We start from the raw sequence: 24,788 nt of genomic DNA on the forward strand, positions 1-24,788 counted from the left end.
TTGTATGTGTGTTCTCAGTATTAGTGAGGTGGACTTACATGTACAGTTGACCCAAACATGGGTTTCAACCACACGGGTCCACGTATAGTGGATTTCTTTTTCAGTAACTACTACAGGACTACTACAGGATCCATGGATGCAGAGCCACTGCATGGAGGGTTGGCGCCCTAACCCCCAAGTTGTTCAAGGGTCAGCTGTATTTGATAAGTATAGATTATTTGTGCCTGTGTGTGTTTTTGAGTTCCTGGGGCTTCTGGGGTATGTATTCTGTGGGATGTGAGAGTTTAGTTTGTGTGTTTGGAAACCAGTGGGCTGTGTAGGTTATGTGTGTGTGCAGGAATCCTGCAGTATATGTATTTTAGGGCTGTGGGATTGCATATGGGTCTTTTTTTGGGTTGCACATGAGACAGTTGTGTACTTGGTGACCCTGTGTGCTTAGGTACTCAGTGTGTACATCTGGATGGCATATTGGTTGCACATGTTTGTTTTCAGGCCCATGTTGTGTGTGTATATATAGTTGTGAGAGTGGAATGTGAATATTCAGGGTGAGTAAGGTTTCATCTGTAAAAATTTAGGTAGTAAGAGGTGGTCTGTTTGTGTATTTATTCAGGGTGAGGGTGTGTGTTCAGGATATATATATATATATATATATATATATATATATATATATATACAAACACAAATGTATATGTGGTATCCTTTTGGTTATATATCTGTGGTGGGAGTTGAGAGTTCTCCTTGGGGTGTAAGTGGATTCTGTGCACATATTCACAGGAAAAGTTATGGGATGTGCTGGAACTGGTTCATACTGTCTTGGGAGAGTCAATGGTGCATATCTCTTCCCATCTGTGTGTTTAGTGATGTCAGGTGGGTAGCTTGAAATTGGTCATGCTGGGAATATTTATACCATGTAGATACCATAAGTGAAGTCTTTCCCGCCTTTCTCGGAGAGCTTTTTATCAAGCACTTAGCAGCGTACCACTGATGTGCGTGTTTGGATTGTGTATGAATGAAGCAAGAATATTTGGGCATCGGTGGGTATGTATGGGACACTCATGTGAATTGTGAGTGGGGCTTCTGGGGCTATGGGCCCTTGTATATGTGCATTGACCCTGGTAATTGTGAATCATTGCATTGCTCCTATCAGGTTGGTCTGTTCTTTAGGGCCAGAGAATCCCCATAAATGTTGTTGATTCCCAGTAGAAATCATGCAGATGGATACAGGGGTGTCTGTACCTTAGGCAGGTGGACACTCCTTCAGCATTTGTGTGGTCCTAGCGTCTGGGTCCCTAGAAGGGGGCGCCTGGCGGACAGATGGCCATGCAGAGCAGAACCTTCACAGGTGTGTTGTTGGCATGACAGGCAGCAATCAGAAAGTCATGGGGCTTCCTGGATAGGAGGTCAGGTGACCAAGGGTTCTCCCAGGAAAACCCCCTGAGAATCAGTTGGACAGCTACAGGCATTCCTGGCTCTTCTGTGGCACAGCGGACGTGCAAGGACACCCTCCACATGGGGTCCAGAGCCATGTGTCCCTGAGCCCAACTGCCCCAGGGTGGTGGGAACTGTTGCATATCAGGCTGGTCAACTGTATCACTAGGTCTCAACCAACCTGTCTCATGGAAACCTAAGTCCTCACGGATAGGCAGGACCTCTAGGGATCACTGAGCTGACAAGGACAGAGGTAGGGAGGCTTTGTCACTGAGGGAGAGTTGGGGACTGAGACCTGGAGAGCCTGGGGAGTCCCACTCTGAGGAGATACGGCTCTGATGTTCCCAAACCCTTTAGACATGTTCTCTGTTCTTTTCTGAAGGCTCAAGATGCTTCTAGCAGTGGGAAGCTTATCTCAGTTTCATGTTTCTCTGATAGGATGAACTGACCCTTTTATTCACTCTTCCACATCGAGCTGCAAACCCATCAGAGGGAACCATGTGATCGTTGTAGCCACCAGCTGACCCCACAGCCACCTTGTGCCTCCCTTGGACCCACCCAAGCATTTCTGAGCCTTCTTTATGGTGAGTCTTGTGGCCTTTTCTCCCTCATTGTGACTCCTCCTGCCAATAAAACATGCTGTGAATGTTAACAAAAGGAAACCTGCACTAGAATTGGAGTCTGGAAGGCCCGTAGAGGGAGCTCTCATGCCGTGCCACTCATCATCAATTACCCCAACAGGAAGAGGTCATTTACTGACCCCAAAGAGGAAGTGCAACCACTTTACTACCCCAGCTGGAGGAGGGAAGACTTCCTTCCTGGCCAGCAACAAGAAATAGAAAATAGAAATAGCTAATAGAAAATTCCGCAGTTTAGCCAATGAGACGCCGTTGTCACCTGAAGTTTTACTTTCCTCCAGTGAACTTCCATTTTTTCCCTTGATGATGACTTTCTTTCCTTGTCCCACCCTCCTTACTATACAAGTCTTCTGGGACTTCCCTTGTGGTCCATCAGCCAAGACTCCGCGCTTCCAGTGCACGGGTTTGATCCCTGGTCGGGGAACTAAGATTTCCACATGCCATGTGGCATGGCCAAAAAAAGAGAAAGCCTTCCATGTTGTGTAACCCGTTGGAGTATCTCCCTTTCTATCAGATGAGATACTGCCTGATTCATGAATCGTTTAATAAGGCCAATTTATTCAAAATTCAAAGTAAATCTTCCAATTTACTCAGTTAAATTTTGTTTTTTAATACATTGGGGGCATGCAGAGGTGGCCACTAACAGTTTAATATGTATCCCTCCAGAAATGTTCTGTATAAAAATATGTATGTGCACTTTTCTAAAATCCACTCTTATGATTGCTACTGCTAACAAGATGATTTTATGATTAAATGCTTATCTTTTTAAAAAGAAAAAGGTAAATATATTGGTGGCAGTGATGGGATCTGAAGCAAATTTCTGATTAACATTTTGGGACAAGGAGAAACAGGTGTGGTGCCCACAACTCCTTTGAGTTCACTGTCTTTCTTGCCATTCCTGAAGGTTGTTGGTAAGCTCCTCTTGGTTTGAGCTCCATTCTCTTTGCGTTTGTGCTCCCAATCTAACTGGCTTTCCTTTACAGGGCAGGTCAGTTTGGCTGGTAGAGGATTCTCCTTGAGGCCAAACCCCTAGCCTTTCAGATGGAAATTCCCAGGACACAGTAACATCTCTTGGTTATTGCCAGTATATTTTTGAGTGGTAAACCGTAGCCCCTAATTTTGTTCCCTGGATTCCACACTGGGCACTGCTGACAGTGTAGTCTGCACTTGCCCATCTGTTTGGAATCAGCCCCCAGTTTCCATGCTTGGAGCTGTTGGTGGTGGCTATAGTTCTCCATTTTGTTTGGAATCAGTTTGCAGTCCCCCTTCCTTGGGATTTGCCGTTTGGATCTTTTTCCTCAGTCCAAGGATCCCTGGGAATCGGTGGTGGTGCATACCAGGCCTTCTTTTGTCCAGGACATAGTAACATCTCTTTGTTACTGCAGATACATTAAGGCGCAGGTTTTTTGTGTGTTCTTTTGGGTTGACAAAGGCTAGCTAAGGAAATGAGATCCTTTATCGCCAAAGAGTTGAGAATGCCAGCTTCTGGCACACCTGCTTATTTTATATTTAAGAACTATGGTCCTGGAGGTTGTAGATATTTAGAAAGATGGAAAAATTATACTAATATTGATCTAGAATTACAGTGGTCATTGTGGGGCATGTTCCAGTTAGACAAGATTGTACATTTAAGGAAAACACTAGAGAGCAAGGGTTCACAGATTGCACAGGGAGAATGAGATGCCTGCTTTACTTGGTATGTAAAAGTTTACAGACGGTTTCAAGATTCCAAAATAGCTTCGTTGAGAGACTTAGAACAAAAAGCTAATGAAAAATTAAAGAGACAAAAGGTACCTGAAACAAAAGACCATAGGACGGATGTGACTGCAGATTTAACTCCTACTGTCCCCCCCTTTCCTTTTTCACCTGAGTACTCTTGTTTTACTCATTTTCTGTCTGAAATACTTTTCTATTCCAAAAAGAATATTTAACAATTGCCATTTAAAGTAAAACTACCTGAGATTGCAGGTGAGCCCCCTCAGGTGTCCTTTACCCCTTGGTCAAAGACTGAACTGAGAGCTGTAGTCAAAGAATTCTCTAAACCTTGGAGGAACCCCCAACATTTTTTAAAGACTTCAGAGTCACTGTCAGGGCGTATGTCCCCAAACTGCTAGATCTTTATCCACTTGTACACATGTTGGTAGGACTGGGGGAAGCCCCAGAATGGATGTGGGAAGCAAAATGACATAATCCCTAGGATGATATTCAAGATCCTCAACCTAAAAAGGCTTGCAGAATAACAACTAACCTTTTATAAGCTATTCCTAAAATCTTCCCTGCTCACACTTGGTCTATTATTAATTGGCCTAATAATGATTGATGTATTATTCACTTGTACAAACAAAAGAGGGGTGAATCTGTGGAAGACTTTAGAGCCAGTTTGGAAGCTCTCTTTTTACAGCAGTTGGTGTTCCAAGGAATAAAAAGGCCACTCAGCCTGCTTTAACTGCCCTCTTTGTAAGTGGATTATCTTCTGAGATTAGTGGATTGATAAAAGGGCAGAAAAGAGGGTGGGAGGCTATAGGCCTGACTGAACTCATGACTATAGCTGAGCATTTTGAAAGGACCTTGGAGCAAGATCACAAACAGAAATCCACCAAGCTCATAGCCTTACAGTTACAACAGCTCTAAGGCAAGGGACACAAAATGACACCTGGGCCTCCCCCATTACAACCTCCTAGGGGTCCATGATCAATTTGATGACCCAAAGTTGATGTTTCATTTGTAATCAGTGAGGACACTGGAAAAAGAGGTGTCCTCAAAAGTCCTATGCAAACTCTTCACAATTGCTCTCATATCTGTCTCAAAGGGAGGGCCCCCCGTGACCCTCTCGCCTAGTTGGCAGAACTCCAGAGGTTCTCTGGTAAACTATTACCAGCAATGACCTTAAACAGCCCAGAGGAAAATATAATGAAAAACGGCCAAATTTTAGTTGATACTGGAGCTATGCTTTCTACTTTAAACCCCACTCTCATATTTTACTTTGAAATCTACATTAAACTCTAACCCTAACTGTAAACATAATTACCTAACCGTTCAACACCCTACCCCTAGCCCTAACCAGAGCTGTGCTTTCTACTCTAAATCCCACCCTCAAAGAACAACAGGTCCCTCTGAGTAAAGAGGATGTTTCCATAGTGGGAGTACCTAATACAGTTCAGAGAGAATTTTTTATCTCAACCAAGATTCCTTTCTGCTATGCAGTATAGCCCCAGTTAATCTACTCAGTAGAGATCTCTTTTCTAACTTCAAAGGGCCAGTACATTTTGCCTCCAGTGGAGATCTCACCTTAAAATTTCCTGATCAACGTGAACCTGATCAGTTATGTTCCTTACAATCTGTCCTGGACCTAAAAGCGGAAGTTCAACAAAAGTTCCCTAATTGGATGGAGATGCCTGCAAATTTGGGGGCTACTTCTGACAGTGTTAACACGAGAAGAATAAAAAAATGCAAACCTATAAAGATTCAGATAGATGTAGCTAAGCCTCTCCCTAGGTTTCCTCAACAGCTATTAAAGCCTGCGGTCATACAAGGTCCCATAGCTATTGTAGAAGACCTAATTGCCCAGGAGGTAATCATTCCTGTACTCGTCCCTGCAGCATGCCAATCTTGCCTGGTTGGAAACCTGGCAGGATGGCCATTTGTCCAGGACTTGGGAGCTGTTAATAAAAATAGTTTTTCCCTGTTTTCCTGTTGTTCCAAACCTAGCCACCCTTGTGTCACAAGCTTGAACTGACTTGAAATGGTTTACAGTTGGAGACCTTTGTTCACCTTTCTTCAGCATCCCGGAGACCCAACAGCCAATATCTACATGCCTTTACTTGGAACAATCAACAATATACCTGCACTTTTATGCCTCGAGGGTTCACTGGGACTCCTTCTTTTTTCCTCCCAAGTACTTCACCAAGATTTAAGTACCCTCTAGTTCCCTGAGAAATCAGCCTTTTTACCATATGGAGATAACCTCCTGCTGTACTCAGCTACTGTAAAGGTTCCATAAGGCATTCATAAAAGATTCCATTTGTTTGCTGCAACAGTTAGCTGAGAAAGAACACAAAGGAAAAATTACAATTATCCGTAGACGCTGTTCATTACCTAGGACGTAATCTAAGCACTGAAGGAATTCTGCTATCTCCAGAGAGAATTAGGCTGATACAGGAACTTCCTAGACTCACAACTAAGTGCTAGCATTGTGGATTTCTAGGTTTAGCTGGTTATTGCAAGCTCTAGGTTCCAAATTTTTCTGTTACCTCTTCCACTCTGTGAACTTATTAAAGATTTGGTTCCTGAAGCCTTTGCTTGGGAAGATAAACACAAGCAGGTTTTTATAAGGCTAAAACAAGCAGTGCAGGAGCTGCCTGCCTTAGGGTTGCCCAAATGATCAGGTTCAGGTTGATCCGGAAACTTTTTTTTTTTTATTTTTTGCGCAGTACGCGGGCCTCTCACTGTTGTGGCCTCTCCCGTTGCGGAGCACAGGCTCCGGACACGCAGGCTCAGCGGCCATGGCTCACGGGCCCAGCCGCTCCGCGGCATGTGGGATCTTCCCGGACCGGGGCACGAACCCGTGTCCCCTGCATCGGCAGGTGAACTGTCAACCACAGCGCCACCTGGGAAGCCCGATCCGGATACTTTAAGGTGAGATCTCCACTGGAGGCAAAGTATATTAGCCCTTTTAAGTTCGAAAAGAGATCTCTACTTAATAGATTAACCTTAGGTTATTCAAAACCTTTTACTTTATTTGTGCATGAAAGGCATAATCAGGCCGCGCAGAACTGTGTGAGCATGGTAGTAAACACAGGCCCATTGCCTGTTATAGCATACAACTTGATTCAGTTGCTTTTGCCCGTCTCAGGTGTCTTAAGGTTATAGCCGCAACTGCAAATTTAGTGGAAGCCTTGGCAGATTTGACTCTAGAAAATGAAGTTTATTTGCAAACTCCACACCTTGTCCACAGTCTTCTTAACGCTGAATTGACAACATTTCTCTGCAAGTATCACTAGATTAACTTCCTGTGAAATCCTGCTTTCACCACCTCATCTTTAAACGTCACAACGTTCTCAATCCTGCTACACTACTACCTCTGTCTCACAAAGGTGAGGGCCGTGACTGCCAGGTAACAGTGTCCCATGGGAATTCCCTGGTAGTCCATTGGTTAGGACTCCGAGCTACCACTGCAGGGAGCGCGGGTTGGATCTCTGGTCGAGGAACTAAGATCCCACGAGCCACATGGCGCGGCCCAAAACAAAAACAAAACAAACAAACAGAAAACAGTGTCCCATTTTGTGACACCGTGTCCTGAGTAAAGATGTTACCAAGTCCAAGGTTGCTCTGCTTGCCGCACGACAGGCCATAAATCGGAGATGAGGTGTTGAGGCAAGGAATATGACTTTATTCAGAAAGCCAGCAGACCGAGAAGATGGCAGAGTAAAGTCTCAAAATAACCATCTTATCGGGGTTTGGGTGCCAGTTTCTTTTATAATACAGAGATGGGGAGGAGATGAGGAGGTAAAGTAAGAAGGCCAGAAGTTTTGCGAATAGCCCCTGGAATGGCCAGCCTCGGGGAGGAGATGTGTTAATTTCTTCTTAATTGTAGCCATCCACAGGTGGAAGGAGTCCATATGTTTCCCTGAACAAAGGCACTTTGGTTTAACATTCAGACAGAGGGACAGGGTTCCCCGAGGCAGGCCATTATGTACAGGTACAGACAGTATCCTTTTAGTGAACAAAAGCAGCAGAAGGCAAAGGTTACAGTAAAAGGAACAGATCCCATGTGGAGTCCGATATGGCTCTTCCCTGTTACAATTCCCTACTGTCAATGTCCATTCCACAGTCTTGTGGATAAAAGGGGGTGACGGCCCTTCTAATTGCTTCATCAGATGGATCTTTCCGGGAGTGTCCACCATTGGTGCCAGTGTTCCAAACGTTGGGTTTTTGTTTTTTTTGTTCCTCTCTGGAAAGTGTGTCCTTTACACCTGTAGCCTTAAAAAAATATTCTCAGCCTAAAAGTTGAGAGTTACGATCTCTTTGATGGGAATTTTGAGGGCTTCAAGCCTGGGAGGCAGCATCTCAAGTTAAGGAATTCAGCGCTTTTCCATGTACAGGAAGATGCAAGAGTCTGGGCTCACTGAACTCATTCATTTGATATGTACCTCAGCTGTCCGGGGCCTGTATCCTATATCCTCACATCCTGAGTTTCGTCAGGGCTCACCGGCTCACGTTGGGGGGCTGCAGTCGCTAATGACTGATGTGTCAGGAAATATTCCATTTCTCAGATCCTCTCCTCTTGCTCAGGATTTTGACCAATATTTGGGAGACGTTTCAGGATCAAATTTTGTCCCACGGCGCTGGGAGGCTCATCCCAGGTCAGGGGAGAATTCTTGATATGCCACTCCAGGTGCTAGTTTTTGGATTAGGCCCTATTGCTAATTAAAGATCTTCTGGATCCTCTATCTAATTATGATCCAGGAGACATTTTCCCTTGTTGCTTCCTCCTGTACCTAGAATCACACTATTACAATGATTTCATGTTATAAATGTGGTCTATTTCCTCAAGATGTTTAGCCATTGAAGTATTGTTGGAGGCCTGGTTCCATACTGGGTACTGTAAGAGACACCAATCTTATAGAGTAGACAGGATATAAGTAATGCAGCTAGTAACGTTAACAAAGACACAGTACAGCAGGGAGACACAAAGAGCAAACAATCTGGAAACAAAGAACAATGATCAGTGTAACTACTTGTAATCCAATTGCAATAGCGAGCGACCAGAGGTACCCTAACTGATTTAGTGAGCCATCCGCTGTTTCAGTGTACCAGCGGTGCGGACTTAGACGTGCATGGCTTAATCTTTGAGACAAGCATATGCTACTGGCAGGATCACCCAGGTAGAGAGAAAAAGATAAATGTTTCAATTCTGCTTACAAGGGTATAATTTAACAAATGACTGTAAATCATAATGAGTTTAAGGGGAGCGTTTTGCTTACACCTGGAAAACACAGATTGAAAACAGTCATTTTTCAGATAGAAACCATAAAAATTATAACCATAATTATAACCAAAATTATAACCAAAATTATAACCCTTTTACCCAGGCATGTGCAACTAATCGTTTTTGTTAACAGCTTTATGAAGCCATCAGGTTTCCCATTAGAATTCTTCAAGTTCTTACCCAGTTCACCTTTATGGTTTGAAAATCAGAAACTTGTATTTATCCAAAGGTCCTTTCTATAAACCTTCTTGAAGAGGAAGCATTTTTGCAAAGGCATCAGAGTGAAACCATGACTGTGTACAATGGTGAAAGACTTAAGAAGGCACGTGTAAATCTGATTACAGTGCAATTGAGAAAGTAACGTGGTTACTGCGGTGACATGCAACACTTTCAGCTAATAAAGAGAATTCTGACTGGTAACGTTTTACCAGGACATACCAAATTTTAGGAACTCCATATAATCTGTAGAATACCTGTGTCATTTGGCATACAATAGAACCTAAGAAGATTTATTGCTTATTTGACAACACTTTCCGTGTCATTCAACATAATTAGTTAATATCTCTCTTTGGGGTGTTTCAGGGGCCCTTTGAAGCACCCCAAAGTTAGCTAGAGGTCAAAGGAACTTCATTATAATTTGAGTTGGGAAGTTTTGTCAAAAAAATAAGAAAAGGGTTTAAAACAGATAGGATGCCATGTCACTGTGAAACAATAGTTATTCACTTAGCCAAAGTAACAATAAAAGATTTCAAAAGCAAGTACAGAACAGATCTCTTAAAAGGTAGAAAAACTTAAAATCTGGTATCAAAGGCAGTCCAAAATCTTAAGAAACCTTGTCTTCTTAACAGAGAGAAAAGCGAAATTCAAGTTGTGCACCAGCTTACTTTTAAAATGTATTTATTTACCCAATTAAACTTATTTTAAACTTAGTCCTGACCACGTACAGAACTCTTTTTTTCAGGGTCCACTTTCCATAAACCTTCTGTCACTTACTTTAGCACAATTCTGACTTTCAAGTGGTCAAATATGTGGAGAGATTAATTTTAGATAGACCTTCCTAAAAGATAAGTATTTTAAAAAGTTCACCTAAAGCTCTTACCTCATTTGCATTTTCTTTCCTTAAAAGTTTCTTCACATCAAGTTATTTCCTTGCTGACAAATTTGCAACAGATATAACAAGATTTTATTTAGCTTATATTAAACCTAGGCACAATAAAAGTATTATACTTAATGTTGATGACTCTAACAGCATGTCTATATTAATTAGATCAACAAACGAACGTTAATACCAGGTCTTAATTAATACTGAATATTTCCCAGTTCACATGAACCTGAAGCTCATTTAGCTCAGTTTCTCTTGTATTTAGAATAGTTTGGTGTGTAAGTGCTTACTTTTCTTTAAGCCAATTAAATAGAGCTCATCCACAAAACAACCTCAGCAATGTTATCCAAAGACAAAGACACATACAAGGACACAAACATACAGAGACGTCATGGTTGTCATTTCAGAATTTCAGCACTGAGTCAGGTACAGCCATGTGAAGCCCATCAGTTTACAAAAAGAGGTTGGATTCAAATTAGGTTTCTGGCAGATGGAACAAATCCAACTCACTTGTCTAGATGGCTGAATTTTTACAGAAAAGACACTTAGGTTTTTTATTTATCCTTGATAAGTCAGTTTCTAAATTACTTTACCCTCTTTCAAAAAGGTGCATTTTAGAAAGATGGCAGAGATGAGAGTTCCTGAGAAGACCAGAAAGGACATTTGCATCTCAAAGATACAGGCAAGTTTTTCCTAGGATGACTTTGTTTCCCCTTTGTTTAATATTTACAAGCCTCTTAAGATGAACGGAGGGTTTGGGGAGTGGTATCTATTGGAGAGTCAATCAACTCGTTCCCCACTGTCAAAGTTCCCTGGGGCTCCTGTGGGGAAATTAGAATCGGACGCCTCAAGGCCAAGGGAGTCCCCTGGCCTCTTATAGGATGTCCGCACAAGGGAACTTGCCCTGCTGTGGATGTGGCTCCCAGTCCAAATTGGGTGGCTTGTGGAGTCTTAGATGGTGATACTAAATCAGGCTCCTGTCCCCTGGGGGTTAACACAGAAACTTCTGTTTGATCCCCGTGGGTAGGGGAAACAGGAGGTGGTGAATATGATGGCGGCATGGGGGGAGGGTGGGCAGGTGGAACAACTGCGGGTGCAGCTTGCTGTTTTGCAAAACACTTCTAACTGCGAGATCCTATAAAAATTGAGTGAGCCATTTAGGGGCTACCGCCCTTGTGATCCTATATTTTGGGTCCACACCTTATTACAATAGTATACATGTCTTTCTTAGTCATAGGCTCAGGGCTATGTTACACCCATTTATCTACTATAGGCCCCACCCAAAGGGCTCTCCTTCAGGGTTGATGGAGTATTTCCCATTTTGTACACCCAAACGCAAAAGACGCAAACAAATTCTGGCATCAGTGCACACAAAACCAAGACCAAAACCAAGGAACCAGTTCCCAAATCGGTTCTGAGGGGGTGTAGTGGTGTAGAGAGCAGCCGTCTGGTGCAGAAGCCCACAGGCAGCTAGGAGGAGCTGTGTTAGTCCAAAGGGTCCGGGACACATAGTCCATTCTCAGCCCAGAAGGAGCAGCCAGGGGGAACCAGTGAGAGGGCTTGACTAATTGAGCTTTGTGCCTGCTATAAAGCTTATTGTTTAGCTCTTGGCCAGTAAACTATGGAGGGTTTGTACGTGGCTGCATAAATGGGTCTAAGAATGATGGACAAGTGTGGTATTCGTTGCCTCCAAAGTGTGGAGAGACCTAAGTAAGATGTGTTGGGCTTGCTATAGTGTGTTGGGGGGCTGAATAGTTAACAGCTGAGGTTTAGCTGCAAAAGGAATTTCCTGGCTTTTAGAGGATCAGTTAATGCCCAGAAATTTTTTTTTTTTTTTTTTTTTTTTTTTTTTTTTTTGCTGTACGCGGGCCTCTCACTGTTGTGGCCTCTCCCCCTGCGGAGCACAGGCTCCGGACGCACAGGCTCAGCGGCCATGGCTCACGGGCCCAGCCGCTCCGCGGCATATGGGATCCTCCCAGACCGGGGCACGAACCCGTATCCCCTGCATCGGCAGGCGGACTCTCAACCACTGCGCCACCAGGGAGGCCCTCAGAAATTTAATAGTTGTAGACAGCCCTTGAATTTTATGTGGGGCAATAAATAGCATACCTGTATGTTATAGATGGGTCACCAACCATATTAGGGCCTTGTGCACAAGTCTCCTGAGGGGCTCTGGATTAGAACCTCAGTATAGTGCCAGACGGTGCAAGGGGACCCCAGGTCTTCTCAGCAAAGACTGTGGGCAATAGCTGGGCTGTTAAGCTAGCCAGTAGGCAGACAGGTTAAAACATACTGGGTGCCTTCTGAAGTAAAAGTAGACTGCAGCTGGGACTCCTTAATAACTGGTACTGAATAGAACATAATAGCTAGATTGTCACAGCAAAGTAATTCCCTGGAGCCCTTTGGATATCCTTAATGAACTGGACAGTGTTGGAAATGGGAGCCTTAATAGTGGGGATCAGCACTTATATTTCAGTAGTTGATTATAAGTCACCACTCATTAATAGCAGGCTTTAATAGCAGCCAAATGGGGAAATTGAAAAGGAGAAATGGTGTGTTTAATGACTTCTTCTTTTCCTAAAATCTGAATTATGGGCTGCAATCCCACAGCCCCCTGTCATACATGTTATTGGGAGATATTTACTGTCTTAGGTGGCAGTCTTATGGGCTCCCAGTTTCAGCTTCCACCAGGAAGGCCAGGAATTTGGGTTTGTTCCAAATGGCATTGCAGTACATCAAGGCATCCATAGCTGTAATGGGAAAGGGTAGGGCCAAAGGGGCTACCACCACTAAAAGATTTTTAATAAAGATTGTTTCAATAGTGACATTCAATGGAAGTTGAATGCTTTCTACTCCCCTGACTACTATGCCTTGTAATCTAAAGTGTGGCCCTTGCTTATAATTGGAGGGGTTCCCAGGAGGCACTGTAATTTGAGCTCCCGTGGTCAATGAGAGCCATAAGAAAATTTGTTTATGTGTGTCCCAAGGAAAATTAGAGAAGTATATGGGCAAGTGTCCCAGAGGAGGGCCACGCTCCAGGGATCTGCCAGGTCCCTAAGGCAGAGGCGTTGGCAGAGGTCAGGGTAGAGGATTTGGAGAGGTGACAGCTACCCATCACTCCAGTCTCCTGAAGAGTCTGCAGCGCCTGAGCAAAAATTTCTAACTTGTGCTTGGGCGGTCTCAAGTTGACATCATTAGGGACCCCCGATCTCCAGAGCTGCCAATACAGGGAGGTCTGTTAGTCATCTCATGAAGGATGGAGCTGTGTGATGGCACCACCCCTTGGTGGAGATCAGTAAGGGTCCCAGAAGTCCCTATATCCCTTAAGGGTCCTCTGCTGGGTTCCTGGCCAATGGGGCAGCGGGGCCCATGTGCCTTTACTGGGAAGCGAGATTTGGGGCTTCCGAAAAATTATCTTTTTCATATCCAGATACAACATGGATGCAGCCCCACGCCTGTTGGACTGTATCTGCCGTTTCTTTGAATCGTAACCGCGTGGCTTTAGAATTAGGGAGAGCACCCTTCTCGCCCTTCCCTTGGACAAATGTTTTCTAGAAAAATTTGCCTTTCAACCATGGTATAGTTACATGTCTCTGTTTCTTGTTCATGCTGGTCATCTGATGTTTTGGTGCAATGGATGGTGACAGGGAGCACCTGGAATGGAGTTTCCTCTTCCTGACTCCTATGCTGCCACTTCCTGTTTAGGGTGTCCCAGTCAGCCTGGGTGGGGTCAAGGGATGATTTGCAACAGCAGCAAGAAATGCAGCAACATAGGAGGCACTTACCTCAGCGGCATTTGCCCGTTCAGGGTACCGTGATGCCCCTGGTACAGCTGCCTCTGTCATCGGTTAGGGCTGTGTGGGGAACTCTTGGATGTATGTTTAGGGCATAGGATGGTTTGGGGTAATAGTAAAGCTGTGTAGAGACTGTGTATGTGTGATCTGGGGAGAGATGAGGGGCGTGAGTGCCTTTGTGAGTGTACGGTTGGTGTAGCATGGTGTGGCTGGGTGGTGGGCGGCTTCTGGGTGTTTTGAGGCTACGTGTGCAGGCATTTGAGAAGAGGTAGGGGTGTGCATTTTAATGCTTTGTGTGTTGGATCTGTGTGTATTCAGAGTGCAGGGGTTATACACATGCTCATCCTGTAGGGTAAGAGTCCAGGGAGTGTACTTTTGATGTGGAGGAATTTGCAGAGATTGGGGTTGTCAGTGTAAATTGGGGCTGCTAGCTGTGTGTGTATAATCAGGGGATGTGACAGAGGCTGTTTATAGTATCTCAAGAGGGAGATGGGTGTATGTTTGTATTGGGGGTGTGAGGTCATGATGTGTTCTGGGGGGAGTATATAGGAGAAGGTTGGAAACATTGTGTCTCTCTAATGGTATTTTGTGTTTGTCTCAGCTTCTGAGGCATTGTACATACGTGGATGTTGACAGCTGTGTGCGGACTGTATGTGTTCTATTTGGATTTGGGGGGTTGTGTCTTCTATTAAGAAGTATGTGAGTTTGGTTTGAATATATTTGGCTCTTGTTGAAGGGTTTGTGTGTTTGCATTGAGGGGTTATATGGGGTTGGGTGGATTTTTGTGGGGTATGAGGATTTAGGTGTTTGATTACCAGGGGCCGTTGGGGGTGTGTTTTTGTATTCAAGACTGGCTGTGGTTTTATTGGAGTTTGTAGTGCATGTATATTGGAGCAGGAGGGTTCTGGGCACACAGTCAGGCATTTGCTTATAAGTAGGGAGTTTGTGTGTTTGAGGATGTTTGGAGCTCTGTGGGGCTCTGTGATGGTGGCACAGGTGACTGTGGGCAGGTGGAGTGTGTGTTGGGCTGGAAGGGAAACTCGAGGGCCTGTTGGGGACTGTGAGGCACCCATGTGAACTCCCACGTGGACTGACCTTTGTTCCTTCTGATCTTCTATGGCTTGTCCGCATCCTGATCTTCTGTGGCATCTACTCCCCTGGAGTGGTCAGCGATACTCTGCTCATTCTTAGCCAGATGAGTCAGGAAATGTCACTTCCTCTGGCAGCTGGATGTGCCTCTTGCAAGTGAGTGGTCCTGGAGTCCAGGGTGCAGGACTGGTGGACAGATGCAGAGTGAAGCTGATTCCCCCATGAGCCCTCTCCTCAGTGAGGTGGCCAGGAGGTCAGGGCTGTATCTCCAGAAGGTCAGACCTGGCCAGTCCTCTCTAGAATGTGCTGGAGCGGCCAACTCGTTGAACGCACCCTGCCAGGAGATAAACAGACCCTGAGGACAATCCCTAAGGGAGAAGTCTATACCTACCCATCTTCCACTTTCTCCTTTGGATGGCCTCTACCACAAGGTAAAAGCTAAGCCCCCTCACACGGCCTTTCTTGGCCTGGTCTTACTGAGCAGCCAGTCTCTCCCCACATCCTGGCTCACTATGGGCCCTCTGGTGATACCAGCAAGAGGGCTCCCTGCATGTCAGTTCTCACCTCCTTCCCTTGGCCCACGCTGCCCTTGCTGTTTGTCCTGCTCTTACTCTCCCAAGGCTGTTATGTTAAGTCACCCTGTCCAGGTGGGAAGGATCCACTGAAAATGCACATTTGAGTAATTACTGCATCACCTGAGTCTCTAGCATGTCCCAGGCACTATGACGCTTGCCAAATCCCTAAAAACCCCACAAAGCGGATATGCTATTAGTTGCACTTTGCAGGTGATGAAGCTGAGGTTCAGAGGTGAGCAACCATGACCAAGTACCCTGTATGTACCAGAATATCAATCAGACTGGTCAACGTATCCAATAAAGCCAAACATTAGTCTGATCAGTACGCCTAGATGCAAGGCTGTAAAGGCGCAAACTATGTCCCAGCACGAGAAAGAGCAGTGCCAAGTACCCCAGCAAAGAAGCAGTGTTCATATCTTGCTTTCTTAATCGAAATAACTGCACATCAACCCACAATTTCCTACTCTGTTAATAGGAGAAAAATACCAATGTGCGTTGTCCTGTAAAACTACCTTAAAAGAATATGTATGATCCCGAGTGCTTTAGTAATGACCCCTAATCACCATCATGAAGTTGGGATACTTCTTAAAACACTGCAAGTCTTACACACTGGCATATAGAATCTGTAAAGTCAGTTCTTTGGGTAATGATGGTAGATAGAAGTGGCCCAGAAGGACGGAAGACAGAAAATAGAGCAGAAACTATTTGTCCAGAGGTGACAATGGGTCATAGCCAAGGTTCAAGCATTACGAGGGAGGTGGTGAAAATAGTAATGGGCATAGAGTGTAATAAGTCAAGGATATCTAATGTAGTTGTGGCTCGCAGGCTCAAGAACGCAGGCTCAGTAGTTGTGGGGCACGGGCTTAGTTGCTCCGCGGCATGTGGGATCTTCCTGGACCAGGGCTCGAGCCTGTGTCCCCTGCATTGGCAGGCGGATTCTTAACCACTGCACCACCAGGGAAGCCCCTCATTTACTCTTAATGCTTCCCCCTGTTGAGGACAAACAGGAGGAAAAAAGAAAGGGCAGGGCTTCCTTGGTGGCGGTGGTTGAGAGTCTGCCTGCCAGTGCAGGGGACACGGGTTCGTGCTCCGGTCCGGGAGGATCCCACATGCCACCGAGCGGCTGGGCCCGTGAGCCATGGCTGCTGAGCCTGTGCGTCCAGAGCCTGTGCTCCGCAGCAGTAGAGGCCGCAACAGTGAGAGACCCACGTACCGAAAAGAAAAGAAGAAAAAAAGGCAATAGCAAGGTTCCAAATGAGCTGAGAATTGACCTTCTAAAAGGGCTCTCAATCTGGCCTCTGGTAGATGTCTGTCGGGGTTTCTGCCCAGCCTAGACCTTCCTCAGGAGAGAAGACGTTTAGGGCTTACAGTGGGCTGACTGGTGGCCCCAAAGATCTCAGGCTCTAATCCCTGGGACCTGAGAATGTTACCTTACAAGGTAAAGTTTTGCGGATATAAGGATTTTGAGTTGAGACTATCCTCGCCCTAAGTGCCATCTGTAAGTGTACTTATAAGTGAGAGACAGGAGGAAATTATATACAAAGAAGAGGCGGAGGCAGTGACCACAGAGGCAGGACTAGAGTGCTGCACCTACAAGTCAAGGGATGCCAGCAGCTTCTGTGGTTAGAGTCTTTTGAACTCCTTGGCTTTTCAGCTCCTAGGCTGTAAGATTTGAATCTGCAAATGCCCCAAGGAGAAAAGCTGCACCAAATGTCAAGCTTGCGTCTGTGTTTCCCTTCTCTCCAGAACTTGGCCCACATGTCTTGGTGTCTCTCTAACATTCAGATGCCAGAGAACAGATGTTTTCTTACTTTATCCAGGTTTTCTAAAATTTCTTTAGACTTCACCTGATCTTATGTTATTATTGAACTACCATCTCAATTACCCCTAGGAAGAAAATTTACAATGTTTAGAGAAAATGGAACCCTGGTACAGTGTTGGTAGGAATGTAAACTGGCACAGCCACTGTGGAAAACAGTATGGAGGGTTCTCAGAAAACTAAAAATAGAACTACCATATGACCTCGAAACTCAACTCCTGGGTATAAATCCGAAAAAAACAAAAACACGTGTTTTCAAAAACATGTATTTGAAAAGATACATGTACCCCAATGTTCAGAGCATCATTATTTGCAATTACCAAGATATGGAAGCAACCTAAGTGTCATCAAGAGATGAATGGATAGGGGCTTCCCTGGTGGCGCAGTGGTTGAGAGTCCGCCTGCCGATGCAGGGGACACGGGTTCGGGCCCCGGTCCGGGAAGATCCCACATGCCGCGGAGCGGCTCTGCCCGTGAGCCATGGCCACTGAGCATGCCCGTCCGAAGCCTGTGCTCCGCAATGGGAGAGGCCACAACTGTGAGAGGCCCGCGTACCGCAAAAAACCACACAAAAACCCCAAAACAAAACTAAAAAACACCCCGTGGGTAGTCAGAGGAGAGGACCGTCATAGCTCATCCCCCTGTGCCGTGTGCCAGGCATGATCTGAGCACCTGTACACATGTTAACTTATTAAAATATTGCTAACAATCCTATCAGGTTGGGACTACCATCACCCCGCGTACAGACTGAACAAAAGGAAACAGAATATGGTGTCCTCCTTGTGTTCACAAAGCCCGTTAACTGGCAGAGGCAGGACTTGAAGGCCACAGTCCGGCTCCCGAGTCCATGCCATGCTTTACAGCCTCCAACTTCTCACGCTCATTCCTAGAGCCACCTGGGAAGGAGGAACCAGGCAACTAAAGACTGGGTTTGAATCAGACTCCACGTCTGACCAGCCGCGTGATCCCGAGCAGGGGGCCTCGCCTCTCTGAGTCTCAACCTGGCTCCCTTGCAAAATGGGCACATTAATGGGAACGTCAGCCTTCAGCAACGCTGTGACGAGTATCAGTGTAGCATGTGTGAACGGGCTCTGTAAACTCTGGAGTGTTCTGTGAGGTATAAACTACCCTCTATTCTCATTAGAGGGAATTCATTTCATAACCTGCTCCCGGCTCTTGAACTTTGCTGTGCATCCAGTCAGTGCTGGATGATCTGGAACCAACAGCTGGTCTATTTATGGCTGAAAACCCACAGGTCATAGGAAGACAGCAGCACCCGAGCCCCTGGGTGGCCACAAAGATAAGGTTCGTGTCTCGAGGACCGATGACATGGTGGTCACTGAAGGAACAGGCCCCCTCCTGCCCCTTCCACTAGTGACAACGGAAAACCTTGGTTTCCCCAACACCCCGATCCAAGATCAACCCGACTCTGCCCAATGTTGGAGAAGTACCGGCGTGTCCTGCAGGCCTGACTGGCCCCCTCTGACTGTGTGTTGCCTCCTTCCACAGATCAGTGCCCTACAGCAAGGCTACAACCAGGTGCTGTGCCAGACCCTGTCTGAGAGAAACTTAGAAATCACCTCCCTGAAGCACGAGGCCGAGAACTTAAGGAGGGAGGCCGCCATCACGTCAGGTGAGGCCCTTCTGCATTCAGGCCCCAGAGCTTCTGCCCTCCCCCTGCAGACATCACCAGTCAACCAGCACACCTGTGCCCGTGACCTGGGTGCAGCCTCAGGGATCACCCGTGTCGGTGCATTAGAGTTCTCCCTCAGTGGAGGTTTCTTGCCACCCAGTTCCGAGGGCAGGGCCTGGTAAATATTTGAGAGAATGGTATCTCTTGGCTACAAGGTCTCCTGAGCACTGGCCCCACCAGGGAGAACACAGGTCGCCTTGTGGCTTGGGTGGTTCCACAAAGCAGCCTGAGTGCAAACTAGAGCGTGGACAAACTGGGGTCACTCCTTTAAGCCACCCATGGTCTCACCCATTTCAGCCGAGTGCACTTGGGCCCAAGGGAAACCATTTTCTAATTTGATCCGAGGTGGTTCCCTGATAAAGGGCTTGGGTTGGGAGAGGGGCAGCCAACGCACAGCTGTGGCTGAGCTTTGATTCCCTGGATTCCTTCATTGCTTCCACATGTTTCTTGAGCTCCTACTAGGTGTCAGGCCCCGTTCCAGGCTCCGGGGAGGGAGAGCCAAGCAAGACAGTCAGATTCCTGTACTCACAGATTTGGGAGGGGTTGACAGACAATAAAAGTAAAGGGATGAATAAACAAGCCCACTTCAGAGAGCAGTGGTGCTGTGGAGAAAATAAACTGTGTGTCGTGGTGGCCAGCGCTTCAAGGGGGGAGGCCAAGGGAGGCCAGCTTAGTGGGTGTGCAACCATGGAACTCAGGTGGGACTTGAACCCGTGGACTGGGACTCGAACCCACTCAGAACCCACTATCTTTTAATCGAGATCACGCATCTGGTCTCGGGACTTAATAAAGCTCAGGTTCTTTATGTCTCATGCAGAAAGAATTCAGTGAGAGACAAAGTAAGAAGTGGATTTCTTTAGAGAGAAACACACTCCACAGACAGAGTGTGGGCCATCTCAGAAGGCTAGAGGCCCCCAAATATGGGGCGGTTAGTTTTTATGGGCTGGGTAATTTTATAGGCTAATGAGTGGGAGGATTGGGACAACTCTAATATTTTGGGGAAGGGGCGGGGATTTCCAGGAATTGGGCCACCACCCACTTTTTTTTTTTTTTTTCCTGTACGCGAGCCTCTCACAGTTGTGGCCTCTCCCGTTGCGGAGCACAGGCTCCGGACGTGCAGGCTCAGCGGCCATGGCTCACTGGCCCAGCCGCTCCACGGCATGTGGGATCTTCCCGGACCGGGGCACAAACCCGTGTCCCCTGCATCGGCAGGCGGACTCTCAGCAACCGCGCCACCAGGGAAGCCCCACCACCCTCTTTTTGACCTTTATGGTCAGCCTCCGAACTGTCCTGGTGCTGGTGCGTGTGTCATTTCGCTCATGTATTACAATGAGCCTGTAATGAGGCTCAAGTTCCCCTGGAAGCCGAATCTTACGCCCCCTTGGACCTAGCTGATTCTAACCACTTTATGTTGTATCCTCCAAGGCTATGTCCTTCTTTTAGAGAGGACGTGTTTCAGGTGGGCAAGGACAAGCCAAGGGCAAGCGAGCCTGCGTGGAGTGAACAGGGGATTGTGGGGCTGGGCAGGGTCGGGGGGGTCTGGGTTTTTATTCCAAGGGTGTTGGGAATCCAGTGGAGGTTTTTAAGCAGAAACTGACATGTCTAGAGACCTGAAGAGGATGGGGCCACTCACAGACAAGGGGAGAGAGAGAAGCAGGTGACAGGGAGGAGGCAGTGAGCCTCGGAGGGGCACATCACTCTGAAAGCAGCCAGTGCGTAGCAGGAAACATGCCCACAGCTGTAGAAGCCAGGCATAGCATTGAGTCGCACGTGAATCCCCATCTCTGTATGAATCTGTGCTTTTCTTCTGCCTCACTCTGCAACTTAATCACACCCACACCCACCCCCTGCTGCCCCCAGGTCTCTGCTTATGCTCCTCCCTCACTTGGGGTGTCCTCAGATATTTTCTGAGCACCTCCCCCAGGCTAGGTGCTGTTCTGGGCACCAGGAATGTAAGGATGAACTCGCTGGTCCTCACCTTCCTCCCGTATGTCGGCCAGTGAAACCTCATCCAAGCATCAAGCCTGTCTCAGATCCCACCTTCTCCGATCAGGGAGTCGTACAGGCCTGGGTTGGGATAACGCTTGAGATGGGCTGGACCCACTCAAAGTGTGGCAAGCCCCAGAGGGATTTCCAAGTAACTGAACTGTGTCCTGGAGGCAAAGCTCATTTTTAAAATGAAATTCTGGAGCATTTTGTGCTTTATTTCATAGACATTCTTGATTGATACCTACCACTAAAACTGGGCCTGATGTTCTTTCAAGAAAAGAACCGTAGGAGATAACCCAATACCACTGCATTTATGCACCCTTCTTCCCACTTTTATTCAAAATGATACTACAATGCAAGAGGGAAGAGATATGGGGAGATATGTATATGCATAACTGATTCACTTGGTTATAAAGCAGAAACTAAAACACCATTGTAAAGCAATTATACTCCAATAAAGATGTTAAAAAAATGATACTACAGTAATGGAGTAGTTATCTATTGCTGCATAACAAGTTACCCCAAAATGTAATGGATAAAACCCCAACCAATATTTATTATCTCCTCCAGTTTCTGTAGTTCAGGAATTTGGGGGGGGTGGTGACTTAGTTCTCATGAGTTGCAGGCAAGATGTCGGCTGGGGCATCAGTCATGTCATCTAAAGCCTCGGGGGGAGCCGGAGGATCCCCCTTCAGAATGGCTGCTCATGTGGCTATTGGCTGGAGGCCTTAGTCCCTCAGCACACAAGCTTCTCTCTAGGGCTGCTTGAGTGTCGTCACGACACAGCAGTTGGCTTCCCCCAGAGTGAGTGATTGGAGAGAGAGCAAAGAGGAGGCCACAGTGTCTTTTATGACCCAGCCTGAGAGGAAACAGTCCGTCATTTCCACAGTATCATATTGGTTACCCATGGCAGCCCTATTCAGGGTGGGAGGGGCTACACAGGGCATGAATTCTAGGTGGTAGGGATCATTGGGGCCATTTTGGAAGCTGGCTGCTGAGAAAAATAATAGGCGCCATGTAACAAACATAATTTAGCCACTTTGTGTTCTTGGGGCATACCGTCTCATTTGACCCTTACAATAACTCTGTGTGGGACAGACAGTGGGAGGTGAAATAGCTTGTCCAAGACCACCAAGCTAATAAGTGGTAGAGAGGGGTCCAAACTCAGAGGACTGAGAAACCAACCACCCACCCCATCAATAGTGTCCAGCAGTGCCCTCTGCCACACGCCCGTCTCCTGGCCTCTGGAGAAGAATTCCTGGACCTTCCCTGTGCTGGGCCTTTGTTCCCCAGGCCCATGGTGTGGCCTCTCCTCCCGGCTTTGCCTGGCCTGTGCCCACAAGAGGCCCCCAAAGGCTTCTCCTCTCGCTGATGCTGACCGCCCCTCATTCTCACTGAAGCCTCAAACCCTGTTCTGTGAACTTTGCTCTCATTCCCATTCCTGCTCTGGGACCCTTGCAAAAAGCCTCCCCATTTCTAGGCGGGCACCGGTGGTGGCCCAGGCTTGGAAGGTCTTGTCCGAACGTTGGCTGACAGCCATGGTGTTGCCAATAATCCTTCCTGCCTCTTCGACCTCCATGAGTCTTTTGTTTTGGTTTGGTTTGGTTCTTTTACAGAGATGGTGTCATCTTTGCAAAGAGACGTGTTAGTAAAGGATGGTCAAGTTCAACAACTACAACAGGAGGTGAATCAACTGAAAAGTGAGAACAAAGAAAAGGATCACCAGCTCGAAGCCCTCAGCTCCAGAGTGAGTGTCGGGTCATCAGCAAATTGTAGCTGCGAAAAGCAGACACAGTGGAGTCACATGACACATGGTGGTGAGATGAGGCCAGTGCCCAAGGACACAGGGAGGGTAGCTGCTGGGCAGGTGGCCAACTTCTCTGAAGCCTTTCAAAGGACAGTGTGTATGTGGCTCAGAATAAGCGTAATAGATTTTCAAATCCAGCAAACATTTTCTAACCCCTATTATAAATGAGTTTGTTTAATCCCAGCAACAAACACACCTATGAGCATATACTGCCATTGCAAAGTTTAACATTAAACAGAATACGATCTCCCTGTGAGCAAGGATGACCACACGGCTGCATCGTGGTCCCAGCACCGCTGGTTCTCATAACTGTCTTCACAGCAGAACGTCTGAAGATCCAGATGCAAACACGCAGACGCTCATTTCTTCCTTAGACTTTAGTGTGTGGAATGTCTCTATGGAAGATGAACGTGGTAGGCAAGCAAAGAGCTTTTTACATGTAACTTTGACTATTTGCAAATCTTGCCTTCAATGCTAACTTTAGAATCCTGCCCCTATAGGATAAGATTTCTCAGTATTTGCATGATGTGCCTGTTTCTGTGAGTCAAGGTAAAACCTCAAAGCTTTCATCTCAGGTGGCAACTCAGAGATTCCCAGAGGCTACCCGATAGCTAGGTCTGCATGGGGGTGGGGTGAGAACAGATCTTGAGGTTCCAAGGAAAAGGCACAGTAAGTAATACCTGGTACGTAGTACCATACCCAGTTTGGAGCTGGTGAAAGGCACTGCACGAGCTTTGGGATCAGACAGACCAGGGTCCCACCCCAGAGCTTTCTTTTATTGTAACTTATTTGGCCTCCATTTCCCCATCTGTGAAATGGGGATGACAAAATCGTTTTCTGAGAAGTGGGAGGCTGGTTTTCGTTGTGCTCTTCTGCCTCTGCCCGAGGTCAGCTGCCTGGCCAAGCCCTCTGCATTCGTTTCTCCCAAGCAGAGTGTCTTCCCAGGCATGTGCTATAGCTGTTTAATGTGGTGTGTGTGTGTGTGTGTGTGTGTGTGTGTGTGTGTGTGTGTGTGTGTTGGGGACGGGAAGGGGATGCAGAGCTGGTGCTAAGTACAAGGAATCTGCAAAGACAGCACCTGCTTGGCTCTTCTACCTCCTGAAGTGCATTTGGATGATTTATGTCCCCGTTTCCCCTTCCTCGTTGACCTTGGAATGAGGTCCCTTCTCCTCTAGACTGTGCTGCCCAATAGCACAAGGGCTCGTCACCACCAAGGGTACTGCTCTTGTGAACATTTGAGATGCCTTTTTTTTAATGACATACATCATGTGTGTTAATTTTAGAAAAATAAGTAGATGACATTGAGAAGAAAAAATAAAAAGAGAGGAGAGGAAATGCTACCTTGAGAAATCAGTGTTAATATTTTCATGTATGTTCTTCCAGTCTTATTTCTATATATTGCCTAGAAATCAATCAATCAATCATTTTATAGTTAATTTATACTATGCACATTTTTAAAATTTTTAAATGCTTACTATTTTCCCGTGCTAATAAATCAACGCTCTTATCATTCGTCTTAAAAGCTACATACTTTCTCCTGGATGTATCCAGTGTTATAAAGTGGTCTGCTGTTATAAACAACACTTGGGTTGTTTCCTCTTTTTTTTTTTTCTTCCACTGTTACTGACAATTCTGTGAAAAGCATCCTTGAAACTACAGATTTACTTGTTTCTCCAGTCATTGTCCTTAAGGTACATTCCTAAAGTGGGAATTGCTGGGTCAAAAGAAGGCACATCCATCCTTATGTCCTTAATGCCTGTTGCCAAGCCGCCCTCGGGCAAGACAGCTCCGTTTACCCCTCCACACCCGTCGGGGCAGTTGTTTCTTTGAGATGCAACCTGCACAAAAGCCCTAAGATGGACCTGA

At 46.3% G+C, this 24,788-nt stretch overlaps 1 long non-coding RNA gene across 1 annotated transcript; it reads left to right on the forward strand.

Moving 5' to 3' along the window:
• Positions 1–780: 780 nt before the first annotated feature.
• Positions 781–22,843, forward strand: LOC309808268. Its single transcript, XR_014294720.1, has 3 exons — positions 781–2,012; positions 18,943–19,066; positions 22,732–22,843. It is a non-coding gene; the product is annotated as an uncharacterized lncRNA (long non-coding RNA).
• The last annotated feature ends 1,945 nt before the right edge of the window (positions 22,844–24,788 follow it).

This window comes from Mesoplodon mirus, assembly GCF_964341445.2.
Source record: "Mesoplodon mirus genome assembly, chromosome: 7".
NCBI lineage: Eukaryota > Metazoa > Chordata > Mammalia > Artiodactyla > Ziphiidae > Mesoplodon > Mesoplodon mirus.